Source organism: Lissotriton vulgaris, chromosome 6, assembly GCF_964263255.1.
Source record: "Lissotriton vulgaris chromosome 6, aLisVul1.2, whole genome shotgun sequence".
NCBI lineage: Eukaryota > Metazoa > Chordata > Amphibia > Caudata > Salamandridae > Lissotriton > Lissotriton vulgaris.
In genome coordinates this window covers 548,060,704-548,080,574 of record NC_141694.1, presented here as the reverse complement: position 1 = coordinate 548,080,574, position 19,871 = coordinate 548,060,704, and positions in this window count along the sequence as shown.

Below are 19,871 nucleotides of genomic sequence, written 5' to 3'. Positions count from 1 at the left end.
CTGTTCTAACAAGAAAAAGAATTGCCAAGCACAGCTTGAGTAGCAGACTTTTTTATTGCACCGCAGGGCGGCAACACTCGTGAAGATCGTAGGCATTTCAGCCATGTTGGCCTTAATCATAGATAAACATTTGCAGCTGTGGGCCCTCATGGGTTGTAGGCCAATTCCTCTCTTGCCGATAATGCACCATAAGGTAAATATCGCTAAAGGCAAAGTGCACCATCTTTTCTGTTCTTGTTAATGATTGAGAAGCCTGGGGGTAAAAGCATGTCCATGGATGGGGCAGAGAACTCATTGAGCCATATTTCAGTAATGAAAGTGATGTCTATTTCGTGTTCAAGGATGCTTTCTGCCAGTTCGGTAGCATGTTTCATGGCCGATCTGCAGTTAGTGAGTAGGCATTTGATGTTGATCTCCTCATTGTTGAGATTCCTTGTTAGGGGGACTCTGGGAATAGAAGAAAGGAAAGTTGATGGTCTTGGTGTTCTGGGTGGTGAGCGGTATCTACCGAATACAGTGATGACCTGGATCTTGTAGTTAGGGGTGATAGTAGGGGATATGTCATACGAGGTGGCAAGTTCCATCGCCTCTCTCATGGGCATTGTGGTTTTTGTTCTATTAGGTGTCTGTGATTGGTTCATGAGGGGCATTGTTTTCCAGCTGTGCCATTTATCCTTTAGAGGTCTTGGGTGTTTCATGTTGTTATTTTTAGGTGTGAGGTGTGGGCGTTGCTAAGAATTCCGGTGTGAGGTGAGGCTAAGTATGATTTTGTTGAGTTCCACTGTTACGGTTTCTAGCTGGCTTTCCAGTAGAGTGAATCTCTGATTCATCTCCCAGGAGGAGGGGGGAGGGCTTCAGGGTATTGGCTGTCATGAGAGGTGTTGTTCAGGGAAGGAGAGAGCTTGTAATTAAGATATTGGCTTTTAGTGATAATGTTGCCTAAGTTATTCCTGTGCGTGGCCTTGGACCAGGGGTCATGTGATTCTTGCGGTCGCCTCTGGCTCGCGGGTAGAGTAAGCGAGTTAGGATTCAATGACTGAGGATTCGTTTTAGAAGTTGATAGTTGGGAGGAGTATTTTAGGGGGGGTAGTGGGTAGGTGACGGTCAGGGGGTTGTAGGGTCTCGTCTGAGGCATACCTCTGATTAGTGTTGGTAGGTGTGGTTTGTGCATTTCAGGGGGTTGATGATGAGCGTGGTAGTTGTTCGGGGGGAGCAGTTGGCTACAGTGGGGTAGTTGCTCAGGTGAGAGTGTCTTGGGTGATTGAGGACATTTCGTAAGCAGGGGAAGAGGTAGTCAAATGCATCTAGGTAATCGTTTTTGCTTGGTTCATGACTGTACCATTGGTGTAGATGGTTGCCAAGGTGTTGCAACTACACGTGGGTTGGTTAGGGAATGATATTGTTAGTTTGGAGCTGTATCGGGTATTAGTTGTTTTGGATATGTGGAGATGTGTTCTCAGAATGGTATTCTAGTTTGTAGGGTTTTTGGTATGGAAAATGAGATCCATTTTCAGCTGATCTTTAGAGGTGCAGTGGTATATGTTGGCGAATAGTGTATCAGGGTGTTGTCTAATGAGTCTATGTTTGAAGTTTCTTTTTGCTTTTAGTAATAGTTTGTGGGGAAGATGATCGAGAAGAAGTTAGGACCTTGTGGTTTCAAGCAATTATGAAAGGGAGGGGTTGGGGGAGGTTGCAGGGGCTGGTGCCATTAGGTCTCCATTGAGATGGAGGGTAGGTACCCAGAGCTTTACTTAGTCTATTGATTTGAGAGGGCAGGGACTCTGAGGTGTTTGCCGTTTGTGACCCATGCTGAGATTTGGAGGCAGATCGGGGAGAGCTATGTCTCTTGGTTCCACTACGTGCTCAGCGTTCATGCTACAGGTGTGAGTTGCCTGGAATCGTTGGGTGAGGAAGGCAGATCAATGAGGATATAGATTGTTGAGCGATAGGTTGGAGCGGTTCATGTCACAGTTTTGAGGTCAAGTATTGAGGCACCGTGTCCTGCGATTCCCTTTGCTGGGCGCTTTTATTGAAGAGCCGGGGTTCGTGCCGCCAATTTAGGGTCAGGCGTTGAGTTACTGTGCCCCTCTATTCCCTATATTGGAGCTACGTGACTGAAGCTTTAAATGCTATCCGGGGCTTTTGTTCGAGGTCCGGTGTTATGGTGAGAGGGATTATTAGGTAGATCCTTAGGTGCAAGCAGGTCATGATCCAAGTTTCTCCATACGCAGGAGCCTCCGACCCTGCGGGGCCATCTCGGTGAACCACGGGAATGGGCGTCCCGCTGCATTGCCATCAAGAAGAAAAGAATTGCCGAAGCACAGCATGAGTAGGATACTTTTTTTATTGTATCACAGGGCGGCAACACTCGTGAAGATCTGAAGCGTTTCGGTTAATTGGCCTTAATCATAGATAAATATTTGTAGCTGTGGGATTGAATGGGTTGTAGTCCAATTCGTCTCTTGCCATAATGAACCACAAGGTAGGTTTTGCTACAAGCAAAGTGTACCAGTGTTCCAATGGTGCAAAAGGTCTCAGAGTGCTGATGAATAATGTTGTGGCCTCTATTCCTTACTTTAAAATTAAAGTCTCTTATTTATCTGCAAGAGGTGGTTCAAGTACCCCTCTTGTCTCCCTTGCCTGCCTCCTTGTTTGGTTGAGTGACTCTGAGGTAAATCCTAAGGTGCGAGCGGGCCATGCTCCTAGCTTCAAATAAACATACATTTCTCCATACGCAGGATCCTCCAATCCTGCAGGGGAGCCTCGGCGAACCACATGAACGGAGTGTCCTGCTGCATTGCCATCAATATGAAACAGAATTGCTGAAGCACAGCTTGAGTAGGAGACTTTTTTATTGTATGACAGGGCGGCAACACTAGTGAAGATCTGACGCGTTTCGGCCTTATTAGCCTTAATCATAGATAAATATTCACAGCTGTGGGCTCGCATGGGTTGCAGACCAATTCCTCTCTTGCCAATAACGCACCACAAGGTAAGTATCGGTACAAGCAAAGTGCATCAGTGTTTCAATGGTGCAAAAGTTCTCAGAGTGCTGATATATAAACATTAGTATACACATATAAATACATTAAATAAATATATATATTTTTTTTAAATAGCAGTAACTCAGTATGAAGTTTAGAAATAAAAAATGAAGTAAAGTATGCAATATTTTTTCTATGTTGTTTACCCTGTTACCACCAGTGCTCCTTCCCTATTAAAGTTGCCTGTTGAAAAATTAACACCCATCCATGAGCAAGGGTCGAGTTACAAGCCAAAATGCATTCGATCCAATTTGCTGCCAATAATAAATATATTTTTTGACAAAACACCATTGTGGCCTACAGCGTTTATTTTTGATGCAAGAGAAATTAATGTCTGTAGATTTTTAGAAGGTTTTTGTTTTCCCGCACATTGTGGCAGGAGCACGTGGGATGACGACCAGACAAATAGAATTTGTGTAATGTGAATGTGTGTACCTGCCAATAGCTAAGTATATGTAGGACCAGGTTTCTTAGGGGTTGATTAACTTGCCTATATCTTTCCCAAAGTTTGAAGAATCTTCATGAAATGTTAAAAAAGTGCCCCACTGATTCTAGCTGTGCTTGGAATCTGTCAAGTGGGGGCAGAGAAAAAGGGGCGTCAAAAAAAGTGTGCTTCACATGGTAATTTTTTTATTTGAGATCCATAGCAGTGAAATGCAATATAGTTGAAAGCATACATAAAAACATCTATCATTTATTGTAATAATAAACCAAGATCCTATCTAATGGCCCCTGACATCAAGATAGGATGAAAAACCAACTGAGTTACAGAAAAATTAAATTCATTAACTGGCCAAATAATCCCTCAAAGCCCCCCCATATCAATACCCCTAGTTTCCTTTTTCTATGGCCTTTAACAGCATATAAACTGAATTCCATGTTATAAACATTTAAAAACTTGGAACGCCACATCTCAAAAGATGGGGCCTCTTGATGTAACCAGAGTGTCGCTATAGATAACCGGACCACCGCCGTGGCCATAAAATTTAAATAACAATATTTATACAATATCTTCCCCTGGCGGAGGTCTTCCCCAATTCCAAGCTGCATCATAGATTGAGATAATTTAATAGGAACCCCCGTAATTCTGACAAACACCTCTCTATAGATTTTATCAGAGAGTCCAATGCAGTACAAGCAACAAACACATGCAAGATGTCTACAAGTCTATTCCGCAGCGAAAACATTTCCCATCATACTGACCCCCCCACTTCATCATCTTATCGGGACTATGATGTAGGTTACATAACATTTTATAATGTTGACTTTTTAAATTATCTGCCATAAAAATCCTCCCAGGCAAGTAGGCAGCTCTCCAGTGGCATTAGTAGGAGTGTACAAAGAAAGTACAGGGATCTTAAAACCTTTCTGTACAGTCTTCCGGGCTTTAAAAACCTTAATACCTTAAAACGAGTTCTTTTAAAGTAGCTGCCATCCAATCTTTTGAAAAGAAAATGCTTCACCTCAGGGCCAAGAATCATCTGGTAAATTGAAGGGGCTTCGGCCGGATTACTAATCTCTTCTCCAGTCAACAAGATGCGTGTGTTAACCAAAATACAAGAATAATAATAAAAAGCAAAATCCGGTATAGACCAACCTCCTCTATCTCGAGAGAGGGTCATATATCGGGCAGATCTTTGAGGTTTCCCCGGGGCCCACATGTACCTGGCACAAAGTGATTGTAGATACTGAATTTATGTAGCAGATACCTCCAGAGGCACTGCCCTAAAAAACATACATAACCTGCGGTAAAACCTTCATCTTTAAAACCTTATATCTGCCAATCAATGACAGATGGAGATTCTCCCACTTTCAAGTAAGCGTTTAGCTCTACATAATATCCCCCCAATTAACCTCAACAATCTCTTTAACAGAGGTGCAGATCTTAATACCCAAATATGTGGCTTCGCTAACCAGCCTAACATCACTATCCATTGCTTGAGTTGTACATAAGATTTGGGTTTTGGCTGTATTTAATTTGTACCAGACGCCGCCCCAAAAACCTGCACTAGAGATTCTATCTCGGGTATTGCGAGACACGGATTGAAAGTAACAATAGCCATTACACAAAACCGTTCTTGTCGTACCATAAAAGGTCAAATCTTTTTTCTCTGTTCTAGCATAATAATAAAGGGGTTAATATACAGCGCAAATAAAAGTGGTGAACAGAGACAACCTTGTTGTGTACCTCTAGAAATCCCGATGGTCTCCGTACAATATCCCATTGGGCATATTCTCGCCGAGGGGAGATGGTAAGGAGCCTGTAAAGCTTGGATATACCCCTGCCCAAAACCCATTTGTTGTAATTCCCCCCAGACGAAATCACAAGACACCCGGTCGAATGCCTTTTCGGCATCAAGTAAGATCAAACCGAGTACTCAAGATTCTACCTGTGCGATATCAAGGAGAGTAACTACTCTACTGACATGATCTACCATCCCTCTTCCAGGTATGAAGCCATGTTGTTTTAATGATACTACTGGTGTTATTATTTTTGCTAACCGTGTGGCCAGAATTTTTGCATAGATTTTACCGTCAGCATTAAGAAGAGAAATTGGACAATAGGATCCAGGTAGTTCAGATGGTTTCCTCTTTTTCTTAAAAATACAAATATTGGCCTCAGCCCAGCTTCACGGCATCTCCCCTTTTTGAGCAAAATTATAGACTTTGAGCATATCAGTTTTAATATCTTGGAAAAAGGTCTTAAAAATTTCCAGGGGGAGTCTATCCGCTCCAGCAGCTTTCCCTACTGCAAGAAAGTTTATGTGCTGTTCTATTTCCCCCAGCGCAATAAGCTCATCAAGCATATCAGCGTTCGCCTGAGCCAATTGGCCCCGCAATGAGGCTGATATTCCCATATCAGTAAGAGAGTCCCCAGTATCATTCCCTGTATATAATTCTGTATAGAAATACCCAAAAAACTTTAAGAATTTCCTGAGGATCGGACACAATAACCCCAGCCGCATTTTGTATCCCCATTATTCTTTGTTCAGCCTCTTTTATTCACAATTTCTGAGCTAAGCATCATCCAGTGGCCTCTTCATATTTGTGACACTCTTTTCTAAACGTTTGATATTTTATAGCAATCTCTTTACTCCATTCTAAATGTATTTTAGACTTACATCTAGCTAACTTATTCTGTAGTATTGCAGTGTTATACCCCGCTGCTAACCCATTAGCCAATTCCTCTTTATATAAGACCTATATAAGACCTGTAATGCTTGCTTAGCTAATTTTAGTTCTAAAAACCCAAAACTCTGTGTTCCCCCTCTGAATCCAGCTTTAAATGTATCCCAACCAATCCCCCAAGATGCTAAGTGTCGGTTAATCTGAAAACATTCATTTATCCAGGTCATCATATGCACAATAAACTTTTCACCCATGTAAATGTACATGTACAGGAATTTATATAGCGCAAATCACCAACCGGTCTCTAAGCGCTTGCTTAGGGAACCCGTCCTGGTTTTCCCCTGTGAGATAACCCCGGCAGGGTATCCACAAGATGAAAGCCAGGCATCCCGTCGCTAGGGGCTGTTGTGGAGATTAGGCAAGCTATTGCCCAGAGTCACAGAGTGTGAACCCGTGAATCGAGTAGGCACCGGAGCGAGAATTGTCGAGTCCATGGACATTTTAGGACTCAAGACCCCGCCAAGCCGGGAATTGAACCCTGGTCCCGGGCTGACCTCTGCTTCCAGGTCTGCCTCCTCTAACCAGTGACCCACACTTCTCCACGCCACCCATCAAATGCTTCCTGTCAATGTAAAGGTTTTCGGAACTGCACACCGCTCAAGAGCTGATATCTCCACTACCAATGGTACATGATCCGAAGTCACCCTTGGATACACACAAATTTTAAGCCCGGTAAACAGTAATGTAGATAAAAAACAATAATCAAGGCGTACAAGCCTATTGTGGGGGTGTGAATAAAACATATATCCTGGGTCTTGCTTATGCAGGTTACGCCAAACATCCAATAACCCATGGTCAGTTGGCAGTTAAAAAAGAGCTATGCATACCCTAGGTTTCCTGACTTTGTAATTTTGCCCAGAATTTTGAAAATCTTCATGTTTCAAATTTATATTAAAATCTCGACACAAAAATAGCAGAGTGGGCCATGTAGCAATTTCCCCATTTAGATATTCCAGTATCAGAGCTTCACCGAAATTAGAGCCATATATTGTACAAAGGGTAAATATTACTCCCAATGTCCTACATTCCACAATAGCCCAGCGCCCAAACATGTCCGCCAGTATACGCCCAGTAGTTTGAATAGAAAGTTTTGCTAAGATCGCCACACCTCTTATCATACTTGACTCCTTTGAAGTTACCAATACTATATATCCTAATTCTGCCAGAACAGTGTCTACCATGGGATATGCATCTCCTGCAGACACACTACATCAGGCTGAATCCCCCGGAGCTCTCTGGACCTCTGCCTTTTATTGTAATTGTTTAACCCGCACACATTCAGTGTACATATTCGAAGGCCTAAATTCACCATATATGCAAAATTAATATTCCTACAGGGCCATACATACACATTTTTAAACCTCTACACCTTCCTTTGCTGCTATGGATCTCCCTTTTTTTTTCTTTTCCCCTCACACCCTCGCCCTTCCTCCCTCCACCGCACTTCCCCCCTAAACCCTCTAAACACCAACAGCCCCCACCCCACTACATCGAGGCTTTAGGACTACCACTCCAAGCGATGACATGCTCTCTACACCCAAAAGTGCCTCCCACACCCTTGAAATGCCCCAACATTAATAACCTATCAAAAACCTTTCCCTTTTTTTGAACTCATGTAAACCCCAAGAGAAAAAATAAAGGAGATAAGGAGAAGACCCTACAAGCCAATAAACAGCACACAATATTACCTACTTATTTTCTGCCCCCATAAAATAACATATTACTAAAATTTGGGAGTTATAGCTTCATAAGCAAAAAGAAATACGAGTATTGAAACATAAGAGCAAAAAAAAAAAGAGACTCTAAAGCCCAATATTCACTTTAAACATAGACTTGCCTAATCCACCTTTGAAGGTTTGCAAAAATGTTTTTGCAAGAATTTCAGATGTAAAGAACCTAGTATTTTCTTTACACACAATTTTCAGTATGGTTGGTTGCAATAAGAAAGCTTGGGTCCCTTAGCTTTTATTTTGTTTCGTTTTATTTATCATTTTGCAATCAGAAACAAAGTACAGCAGTCATAGGTGCATACAATCAATATCCCACATAATACATCAGGTGTGAATTTTCCACAATACATATATCAGTGCATAAGAAAATTGCAAAGGGGGACATAGCCAGGACAATACCTTCTTAACAATTCAATCAGTCAATAAGCGCTTATTCATCCACTGAATGGGCTAACATTTATGCAGTGTAGGCGCCCCATATATCTTGTGGTCTAGATGCCCTCAGTAACTCCTTTGCATAACAGGTGAGTTGATCCCTGCAGTATATAGCCATTGCTTCAACAAGGGCGTTGGCCTGCGATCCCAACATATAGCGACTCTGTGCTTGGCCTATCCCACCAGTTTACGAACACCAGCTGGAAAATTAGAAACAATACTCAATAAGCATTTCTTTACATCTCTCGTGATTTGCACATCTGTCATTTCCGTCAATGCTGTAGTCACATCAGCCCAGAAGGCAGATATTTAGGGACAAGCACAGGCCAAATGGATAAACTCGGCATTGTCGACGCCACACCTCCTACAACAATGGGAGCCCCGCAGGCCATATTTATGCAATTGTGCAGGGGTATAATACGTTTTGTGAATTTACTTATAATGAATAAGTTTTAAATTGCCATTTACCGCGAAACTTCAAGTCATGCGACAGCTTTTCCTCCCTCTCCTCTTCTGTGAGTGGTTGCTCAGACATACATCCCATTTGGCCCTAGAATTGCTTGGCGCCGCACCTTCATCCAGTTGTGAGGCATGATACAGTCGCGAAACTAATTTAACCTTATTCTGTGCAGTATATAGCAGCTGCAGAGCCCCCAATGTGGGAGGTTCCTCAGGAAAGCCCGAGGACAAACTGCACATAGCCGAGCAGAGTCTAGTGTATATGAATGAGGAGATCCCCCTGTTCAACCCCTCCTTCACAAACTCCTGCACTGAGATAAATGTCCCGCCCACATAAGCATCACCCATTGTGTGTATCTCAGCGGCCTGCAAAACCTTAAGTGCCCCAGTTTCCCCTGTCACAGACATCACAGCATGGTGCAGTAAAGGCATGGCTGGTGCATACAGTGGGAGACGTCTCCCCAGTTCCTCCCAGGCTCGATCCGTACATCTGACCGTGTCTACCTCTCCTCTTTCGTATACTGAATATGGATTAACAGTCATCGCCTTCAGGGGCTAAGGGTGAACCACACCAGCCTCCACTGCCACATGTGGAGTGAACGGCGGGGCATTCTGCCAATATTAAGCAAACTGCGCCTGAGCGCACAAATAGTTTAAGTGCATGTCGGGCACCGTAAATCCACCCATCGCATAGGGTTTCCTCAGAGTCTCCCAACCTATTCTGGATTTTTTGCACCCCCAGGTAAGTGTGATTAACAAGGAGTGTAGCGTATTAAAAAAATGCTTCGTCAGCGTGACCGGCACATTGACAAACAAATACTAGAATTTCGGAAGCACCACCATTTTGATTAGCGCAACCCTGTCCGCAAAGGTCAGTGGTAACTGAATCCACCGAGCCACCTGGTCTTCAAGCTTTGAGATTGCCACTCCGTAATTGGCCTTGATAACCTCCTGCGGGTCCCCAAGTATCCATATACCAAGATACTTTATAGGATCCGTAGCCCACTCCAAAGGACAATTTAGCTCAAATAGCTCTGTGCTCTGCGTAAGTGGAAGTATGATAGATTTGCTCCAATTAATAGCTAACCCAGAATACCATACGAAACGGATGTATTCACAAATAACCTGCTCCAGATACTGTACTGGTTCCCTCACGTACAGGACCATGTCACCATGTCATCAGCGTACTTGGACACTTCTAATGGCCTTTGGTAGAACCTCAAGGCTGAGCTAGCATGCCTCTGCCTTAGCACACATGCCAGGGGCTCCAGCACGATCGTAAAATTCAAGGGTGAAAGCGGACAGTCTTGTTGTGTACCCCGCTTAATCGGGATCAGATCTGAGACGTGTCCATTCACAAGCACCCTAGCCACCGGATCAGTGTAGAACAACTTGATCCAATTTGTGAAAAAGAACAGCACCCGATACGATGGAGTACAATAAACATATAAGTCCATGCAATCGAATTGAACGCCTTCGCGGCGTCTTAAAGAACCGCAACTGCTGGCAATTCTGGTTTTAAAAGATACAGGACTGCAAACAGTGCCCTCAGATTGTGCGCCGTGGAGTGAGTAGGGATAAATCCCGATTGATCTGGGAGTACCATCACATTTAACAGTAGGCGTAATCGTGTCCCTATGACATTTGCCAGAATCTTAACATAGGTGTTCATAAGTGATAACAGACTATACGATTCACACCGATCCAGAGGCTTGCTGGGTTTCAATAGTGCGACGATCAATGCTTCTCTAAGGGAGTCAGGCAAACGCTGCTGCTCAAACGCCTCAGCATACATGGCTGTTAAATGAGGCAGTAACATATCAGAGTATTCTTTATAAAATTCAGGTGGTAGCCCGTCTGAACCTGCTGCTTTCCCGTTAGGCAGTGCAGCAATGGCATCCTTGATCTCCTCAGCAGCCAGCGAGTGCATCAAAAAATCCTGTTGTCCCTTAGCCAACCACACTAGGGCCACATCATCCAAATACTGTATTATTTCTTCCTCACTAGCTGTCCGCCTACTCCTATACATCTCCTTTTAATGCTTGACCAATTGCTCCAGAATCCCAGCAGTGTCAGAAATAGACTCGCCCCCATCCGTAATGCTCTGCACATTACAATACTTAGCCCACGGTTCCGCAATTCTTTCAGCTAATTTCTGCCCCGGTCTGCCACCCTCACCATAGTATTGAGCCCTGCATCTACGTGCCAGATGCTGTACTTCCTGATCTGCCAGCTCATTGTACTCCGTCACCTGTGTTCTTATAGCAGCTAGTGTAGCTGCATCAGGTGCTTCCTCATATTACCGTTCCAGCCGCACCAATTCACGCTCTATTTTTCCCATGAAGTCGTGCAGAGATTCAAGCACTCCTGCCTGCAGGCCAATACAAGCCCCTCGAATAGTCACTTTAAACTCTTCCCAGATGGTACCCATACTTTGCACCGATCCGAGATTGTCCGCAAAATAATTTTCAATATCCTCTCTTAGACCTTCCTTAAAAACGGGGTCCAATAAAGCCGATGGCTGCAGCTTCCATCTAAACGGGGCTGGCGCATAGGTAGACAGTTGCACCTCAAGCAGTACTGGTGCATGATCTGACAACGAGCGGGGAAGATGTGACACTGGGACACCCAAGCGTTGACATCGTGCATCGCCAGCCAATAATAGTCCAACCGAGACCATGTGTTATGTGTGTATGAATAGCATGTTCCCTCCCGCAACCCAGGATGTTGCAGCCTCCAAACATCATCAAGCCCCAAATCTGACATTCCATCACATACAGCCTGTGCACCATTTTTAACAGTAGTTCCTATGTTCGAATGCCTGTCCATGTCATGATCCAACACAACGCTGAAATCCTCTCCACAGATTATAGCAGACACCGGCAGCCTATAAACTTTATTCCACAGCAGTTCATAAAACTCTGGATCATCTATGTTCGGGCCATAGACTTTCACCACCGTGATCAAGGTACCACAGAGCTTTCCCTGCACTATAATATACCGTCTGTCTGTATCAATCTCTTCATGCGTGCTCTCAAATGGGATACCTTTTTTAATTAGTACCATCACCCCCCTCGAATAGGACGAATATGAAGAGGCGAGGCGAACGCCAGCCCATTTTTTTTGGCTATGCATGACGCAGTACGTTCAATAAGATCTGTCTCTTGTAGGAGCGCAACTTGAACGTTGTGACGGTCCAAGTACGCAGCACCTGTCTAGTTTTATTCGGGTTATTTAACCCCCTGACGGTCCATGTGATCCACTTAAGTTTACCTGCCCCCTCCATCATTTACCAGATTGAGGCAACACCCAATGCAGCTGAACAACATTTTTCCTGTCAAATGTATATTACCTTGTAATGCCAGTGGTCGGAGTAGTTCAAACAAATCAAATATACATCAAAGTGTAAATAGAACATATAAAAACAGATCATCATAAGTCAAAAATCAGTTCAAGAGCAAGGATTTAATTTTCAATATAGCAGCCGCTTCAATGCAATTGTCAGTCAAAGCATTAATGGGTCAATGTGCATTCTTTTTTGGTAGTGCTCTAGGTGTAGGAAGCAAAAAGGGAAGAAAAGGGCAGTGGTAGTGAGTTGGCAGGTGAAGGACAGGATTACTGAGAGAACCTTTGCTATGCCTGTGGTTCTGTCTGATACATTCGTCAATCCATCTTCAGTCGCAGAGACCCTTTGTTCCACCTCCCGCATACATGCATTCTGCTTCTCTAATTGAGAGGACATGCGATCGAGTCGATGATTGACCGCCGCCATTGCTCCCTCAATGGACTGTAAAGTGCACTGCATAGCCACTAATGTAGATTCCAGCGTGATGGATTGTCAGTGAACGCCTCCGCTTCAGAGTCAGAGGCCGCTTGCTGCAGTGTCTTGGGGGCTCTCTTTGACTCAAAGGTAAGATGGGGTTGGGACTTCTCCATCCTGCCCATGACTACATTTGCAACTCAATACTACCAGCGACGAATATACCATATGTGTAGCTAAGCCCAAAGCCCATAAACAGCCAGAAATGCATTGAGGGGTCACTTAAAAGCTTTAAACGTCACAGGCTTAGTGATCTGTTTTACACCAGGTGGCTCCCCTCCAACATAACTAACCGCCACAGAAGCACCTCACAGGTCAATCAGCTAGCAGGTCCCACAGACCCCGGGACAGCTCAATAGCACAACAGAGCTTGGTTCAGTGTACCACAACCAGCAGTGATAGGAGAATATGTCATTTAATCCGCATCCATATCCAAGAGCAGAAGGCCTGCAGCTTTAGTTCAGGGTAAAGCCTATAGAATTATCCAAAATGCGCTGAGGAGCGTGTACTCCAGGACCCCTCTCAGTGGCCCAATGACCTCATGCCAGTTGACTCCAACTTTACAAAGCCACTAATGGTAGCAGTTGCCTCGCCGCTCTTTCTGGGCCTCACAGATGCGGTCAACAGCAGGCCTCACTGTGCTCTTCATCTGTATATTCACCACCACTGACTACGCGGGTGTCTTAGGTGCAGCTCCCGTCCTTATAGCAGACTTTCCTCCTGCAAGGCCGGGACCAGCAGGATGGGGAGCCCACAGCACGATCCCCTCTTGCCGGATGTTACTAGCGGGTCCAGTGCTCCCCCTCCAGCCTCCGCACCTCGCCCAGGCCCCCGCCAACCGCAGCAAGCAGGACGCAGCCTCAGCCCATGGCCCGATCCCACCTCTGCGTCCCATAGCGCAGCCCCACCTACCGCCGCCAGCACCGACGGGTGCCAGCTCTCAAGGCAGATCTTCTCGGGAGGCGCCGGGCAGTACTTCATTGAGGGGCCCCCGATGCCACAGCTGCCAGTGCCCCTCACCGGATGTCGTGTCGGTCAACCCAGGAAACCACACAGAACGAGGTCTTGGTCAGCAGGTACGCCTTTATTGTTTCTGTTACATCATATCTAGATCGCGACCTCTTCCCCCGAGGTCCAACAGCCCAGTGTCCCCTTGTGCCCACCCCCTGACCGGATGTGGTGTCCGGTGTCCCCTGGCTTTTGTCCTGTCCCAGTGTCCTAGTGCCCTTAGTCTGGGCACGACATCTCCCCCCTTGTTGCAAAGCAAACATTTTTTTTTTGAGAGGGAGAGAGAGAGAGAGAGAGAGAGAGAGAGAGAGAGAGAGAGAGAGAGTGAGAGATGATGTAAGATGGCCACAGACCCCTTCATTTTACATCTCCCCCCTTAGTCTCTTTGTTTCCATGTGTTTCCTTCGTGGTCGCTGTTTTCTGATATCCGCTTGAGCTTCTTCCTTTTTGTGTGTCTTCCTACAGTTCTTGCTTTGGCCTTTCCGCTTCTCTTGCTTCTACTTTTCTGACGTGCGAAAGGTGCCCAGTGACGTGATACTGGCCAAGCTGCCGCCGTTGTCATTCATTCTTTTGCTTTTGTCATTGTCAGCTTGTCTCTGGGGAACTCGTTGCCATATTTCCTCACTTGTCCTTTTTTTGACCATCGCGGTGCCTCCTCCTTTTCTTTTCCTTTTTGTCGCATGTCTTCCTTTGTTCTCATGGGCCTTTGTTGTTGCGTTCACCGTTTGGTCTCTTGCAGCAATGTCTCCTTGCTCCACTCTTTCTACCCTTCTTGTTTGTTTTAATCTCATTCTTCTTGACTCCCTCATCACCGTTCTATTTCCGCTTTCTGGTAGTTTCTCACTGGTCGTTCTTAGCGCCAACAAGTCTTCTTCTTGCCTTGACCCATGGTCCTCGTCATTTTGCTCCTTCTCGTCTTTGCATATTGTCTCATCTGATTCTCCACATGTTGTTATTTGTTTTCTTGTATCCGTTGACATTTTCCTTTCCTCTGACATGTTGTATATCATGGTCATGAGACCCATTGTTTGCGTTGTGATGTTGCTCAGCAGGCACGGTGCTGGGATGTCACCGTGCAGCACATGAATGTCCTCTTTGATATTTTTGTCCTTATATGCTATCTCTTCTGTGAATTTTCCCATGTTAATCACTGGTTTCTTTGAGCCCCAGGTGAAAATTTCTAATCGGGACGGCCTCAGTGCCGGCTTTGTCTTCATCTTTCCAGATTCCGATATGCACATAGTGTTGCGTGTTGCACCGCTGTCCAGGATGAACTTTGTTTTGTGTGATCCTACTCCTATGATCACAGAATCTGTCTCCTTCATTTTGCTTCTGTCAGGCATGTTCCTTCTTCATTTTCATTCTCTTCAGTTGATTTGGTGTGGACGCCTTCAGTTGATTCCATGTGGACGTCCGACATGTGATATAGTCGTTCCGTCTTTTCTTCTTCTTCCTCTTCACCTGATTCTAGTGATGAGCTTCTCACTTCTGTTTCGATATCTCTGACATGCCTGGTTGTCGACACTTGTGGTCTCCGGTCTTCAATCTCCTCACCTGCTAAATTTAGCAATAAGCCCAATTTCTTTGCTTCTGTCCCATCAGTCGCTTCCATATATCTTTCTAGACGTCTAATCCACTTCTCCCACCTAATTCCTATTTGTGGCTCCGACAAGTTGAATGGCAGTGGTCTTCTGTATTGTGCACTTTGTCTTTCTGGCTTTTGGTCTGCCATTTGCATTCCTGCGTTCTTCTCGAACCTCTTTTGTTATTTCTTCTGTTGTCTGTCCTTTTGTATTTTGTTCTTTACTGCTTGTGCTTTGTTAGCGCTCAACTCTCTTATTTGTCCTTGTTTCCTTTTCTCTCCTTTTATTTCTTGCCTTATCTCTTGTTTGCTGTTCTTTGTCTTCACTTGTGCTTTGTTACTTCTCAAATTCGGCACTTTCAGCTCCTTTTCCAGATTTGCCTTTCCTTTCTTTTGACCTTCTCTTGTTTTATCCTTGTCAACCCTTTGTTTTTCCTTTATTATCTTCTTTGCCTGTGCTTTATTCTTTTGTATCTTCTTTACGTGCTCTTTGAGTCCCTTATTCCTTTATTTGTACTTGTTCACTTTGCTATCGTCTTCTTTTCTTATATTTGCTCTTTTGCTGCTTATTCGATACTTATTTTTTTTTGTTGCATCCCTTTTTTGCCTTTACTTGTGCTTATTTATTCCTTTTTATTTAGTTTCCTTGTGTCTTTTCTTTCTGGTTTATTTTTCCTTTTATTTGCCTGTTGTTCCTCGAAATATTCTTCTTATGTCCACTGTTGCCACTTATTTGCCTTTATTTGTCCTTATTTGTGCCTTTTTCTCTTTAATCAGCACTTTCTTATCCCTTTTCCCCTTTGCCTGACTCCAAAATGGCCGCCGCGCTGTTCCTCGTTCCTTATTAGTCACTTTGCCTGACTCCAAGATGGTAGCCGATATTCTCGCGTGATTTCGCAGCCAATCGGGACGCTGCCTTACTTCAAAATGGCCGGCTCTCTATTCTTCGGTCTTATTGGCTTTCGCGCCTGATTTCAAAATGGCTGCCGAGACTCTCGCAAGAGCTCGCGCCAATTCTTCAAACTTCGCGCCTGTAAACAGCGTCTTACCGGCACTCGTCGATTTCATTTGCAGCGATCGGGGTGGGCTCCCATGTCGCTGTTCTTCTCTTTGGGGCAATTCTTCTTCAGTTGTCCTTTGTGGGCAGGATGCGATCCAGGGTGGGCTCCTCGTTTAAATCGCCAATATTTCTTGTCGATGGCCACACACGATGAGATCGTCGCCGCCTTCGTCGACAGATGTCGTGTCGGTCAACCCAGGAAACCACACAGAACGAGGTCTTGGTCAGCAGTACGCATTTATTGTTTCTGTTACATCATGTCTAGATCGCGGCCTCTTCGCCCGAGGTCCAACAGCTGAGTGTCCCCTTGTCCCCACCCCCTGACCGGATGTGGTGTCCGGTGTCCCGTGGCTTCTGTCCTGTCCCAGGGTCCTAGTGCCCTTAGTCTGGAAACAACACCGGACACCATGCAAGATCGGCCTCACACGTGGTGATACACTGATCAGCCTTCTCCTCACCACCAACAGCCTCTGTCGGCCGTCCTGCAGATCACGGTAGGGCATACTGCATCCGCCTCACAGCGCAGCCCCTTGTAAGCAACGGGGGTCGCGCAGGATGATTAACCAGGCTCCCAGTCCAGTCAGCACAAAGCCGCCTACCACGCCACCACAGCGGCCATTTGCCGCAACATCGCCTCAGGGCAAGGCAGTCAGTTTCACCCGCTGTTTCACTCCGACTCAATCCCAAATGCCACCAATGGATACAGCAAGTAAGTGGGAGAAGGTTCAGTTTCACAGCATGCTCTAATATTTCTTGATACAGTAGATATTTGTCGGATTATGTCTCGATCAGGCAGAGCCTCACATTGGTGTGGCCATCTTGCTGTGCGCCCTCTAGCGCCCCCCCTGAACACCTTAGCTTGAAATGGTAGAATACGTTGATGTAGTTGCCATTGTTTTTTACCGTCTGATGGCAGTAATCAGGCCTAACAAAAAAATCAACCCCCCTGCTAGGTCTTTTTCTATCAGGATGGGCCAGATCAGAGACAGCTACTCGTGCCAAAAAGTTGTTTAACAAAATCAAAATAGCCCTTGGTTTAGACACTGCTGCTGTCTGGCCTGGCCGAGCCCGAATAGTAAAGGGTAAGTGATGAGCCCTCTGCACCTCTGGCTGCCAGTCCCATTAAGTTAATTCTGGAAACGCCTGGGTAAACAATTCAACAATAAATGTGGGTGGATCCTGTCCTTGCAACCCCTCAGGAATTTGAAGGAGTCGCAAGTTGTTCCATCGAGCCCTGTTCTCTAAATCAGTAAGTTTCCATAACATATCGTCCTTCCCTGCATGTAGGGTCTCATTCATCTTTTTTTGCGCTGCCAGCTCATCCTCCAGACAAGAGATGCGTGCTTCTGCTTCGGTGATTCTTGCGGTAAAATCTGAGCAGGTTTTGGCAATGCGCCATGCTGAATTTTGTAACTTACGACAAACATTCTGTGTCCTCTGGCTCTCTAGTCGTCTTTCCTCCTTGTGGGTCATAATTGTCTGATGAATGAGGGTCAGGGATACATCTTCAGTTGGCTCTATGACTCTTCGTGCCACGGCATCTGACTTATCTGTCTCATCCGGGGGTCTAACCCAAGCCTTTTGCACCAGTAAAGGAGAGTTGCCAAAGTAGGAAGAGTTCTCTGTCATAGCCCTTTTCTTAGGCAGTGTCCGATGAGTCCCCTACCGTGTCCTCAGGGGGTGTACTGCTATGGTCGTTCAGCTGATCGCCTTGGTGAACCATAAGAAGCTTCCCATTTCTCATCACCTCCTCACTAGACACATCTGAATGATCTGATAATGAGAAAAACCAACGAACCAACTCTGCCTCCTTCATTAGTGATTCAATACTGAGAGTCTCTGCACCATTAAGAGCTCCAGATGCACCAGTTTCACTTATTTCCTTAATGACAATACCATAACTAGCTTTCTGAGATACAACAATGTTGATATTATGGCTCACCAGCTCCGGGGATTCCCACTCACTGTTATTCACTCCTGTGCAATTGAGTCCACCCTCTGTGCAATTGAGTCACCCTCTAAACCACTGCCATTAGCCATGTAAATACTACAGCCCGGTATAGGGTTATCTTCTTCCACGGCGGTATACTGGATAGTCTGCTGTGCACCTGAGCTCTCTTCCATCGCTTCCTGGTGCCCCGGGAGTTCAGCAACAGCCTTAGAGCCGAGTGACCCTGAAAGTTTATCCATTCCATTGTCCAGTCTGAGTGTCCTTTTTCCCACCTCTACCTTGCGAGAACAATTGCAGGATAGTACGCTTAACAGGGCTCACCGTAACATTGGCGCTGACACTGCTCTCACCCTTGGTAGCTTTACCATTAATGTTAAGGACTTTCTTACCGCTTGGAGTCTCCGTGGTCTTTCCTGCAACACTGGCAGCGGCAGCAGCATCGGCCGGGTTCCGGGCTTTCCCTCTTGCACCTTTAGGTGGCATTATTGGCATTTTGTTGAATCCTGTTCTCGGTCCTCCGGTGCTTTTGCCTGCAGCAGTTACAGCTAATCGGTCCAGCGTCCACGACCGGCCCCTTGTGGATACAATGTATCCAATGCGGATTTAACAAAAATGAAAGAGATGGACCGTCGCTGCAAATCTGAGCATGCCGATAGTACGGTAATACGGGAACTGTGATTCTATATTTCTACCTGTCTCGGTAAGCACTCAGAGCCCATCTCTGCCCTCTAGTCCTCTTGCTGTCCCGCAAAGCACCATCTTCCTCACGGGTGTAGGAGCACAGGAGCAGCCAGCTCACATGTCTGAGCTAACGGGCGCCATCTTGCCTCTCGTCGGACTTGCCTATATCTTTGCCACAGTTTGAAGAATCTTCATGCAATGTTAAAAAAAGTGCCCCATTGATTCTAGCTGTGCTTGCAATCTGTCTAGTGGGGGCAGAGAAAAAGGGGGGGGGGGCAAAAAAAGTGTGCTTCACAAGGTAATTCCTATAGGGATTTTTTTTTACACGACCACAGCCCGAACCACCGGAGAGAATTTCACCAAATTTTGCAGAAAGGTAGCTCTTGGTCCAGAAATAGTGTTTTTGGTGTAAATCCGTTCAGCAGTTTTTCAGATATTAAACAAAAACAAATTTGTATATCTAGAGGTCCAGATCCGCAGAGTATCTGACAATCCTTAAGCTTATATATGTTTGACTGCCAACACTTAAAGCAGGAAGCCACCTTGGGACTTTGCTTTAGCCGAGTCCCTAAAAATGATGCTTAAAAAAAGAAAAAAGGGCAAGGTAGAAATAACCTGACCCCCTAGCCCTCGGGTCACTGTGGGACCCCTCCATGGCAAAAAAGCATTAAAAAAAATGTGATGGAGCTGCACTCTGGTGAAATTGTATTTAAAAAACATGCACATGCTTCCATGCTTGTTTAGAAAAGAGATTCAGGTGGGCCAGTTACTGGTGGCATTTTTTTTTAAAGGAGGGGGAAGCAAAGGCCCCTCCTCCTAAGGGTCTTTGAGCCCTGAGGACCTCCACCTCCCTGGAGCTTTATTTTTATAAATGGACCAGGTCTGCACAGACGCCCCTTCTGGGCTTCATAG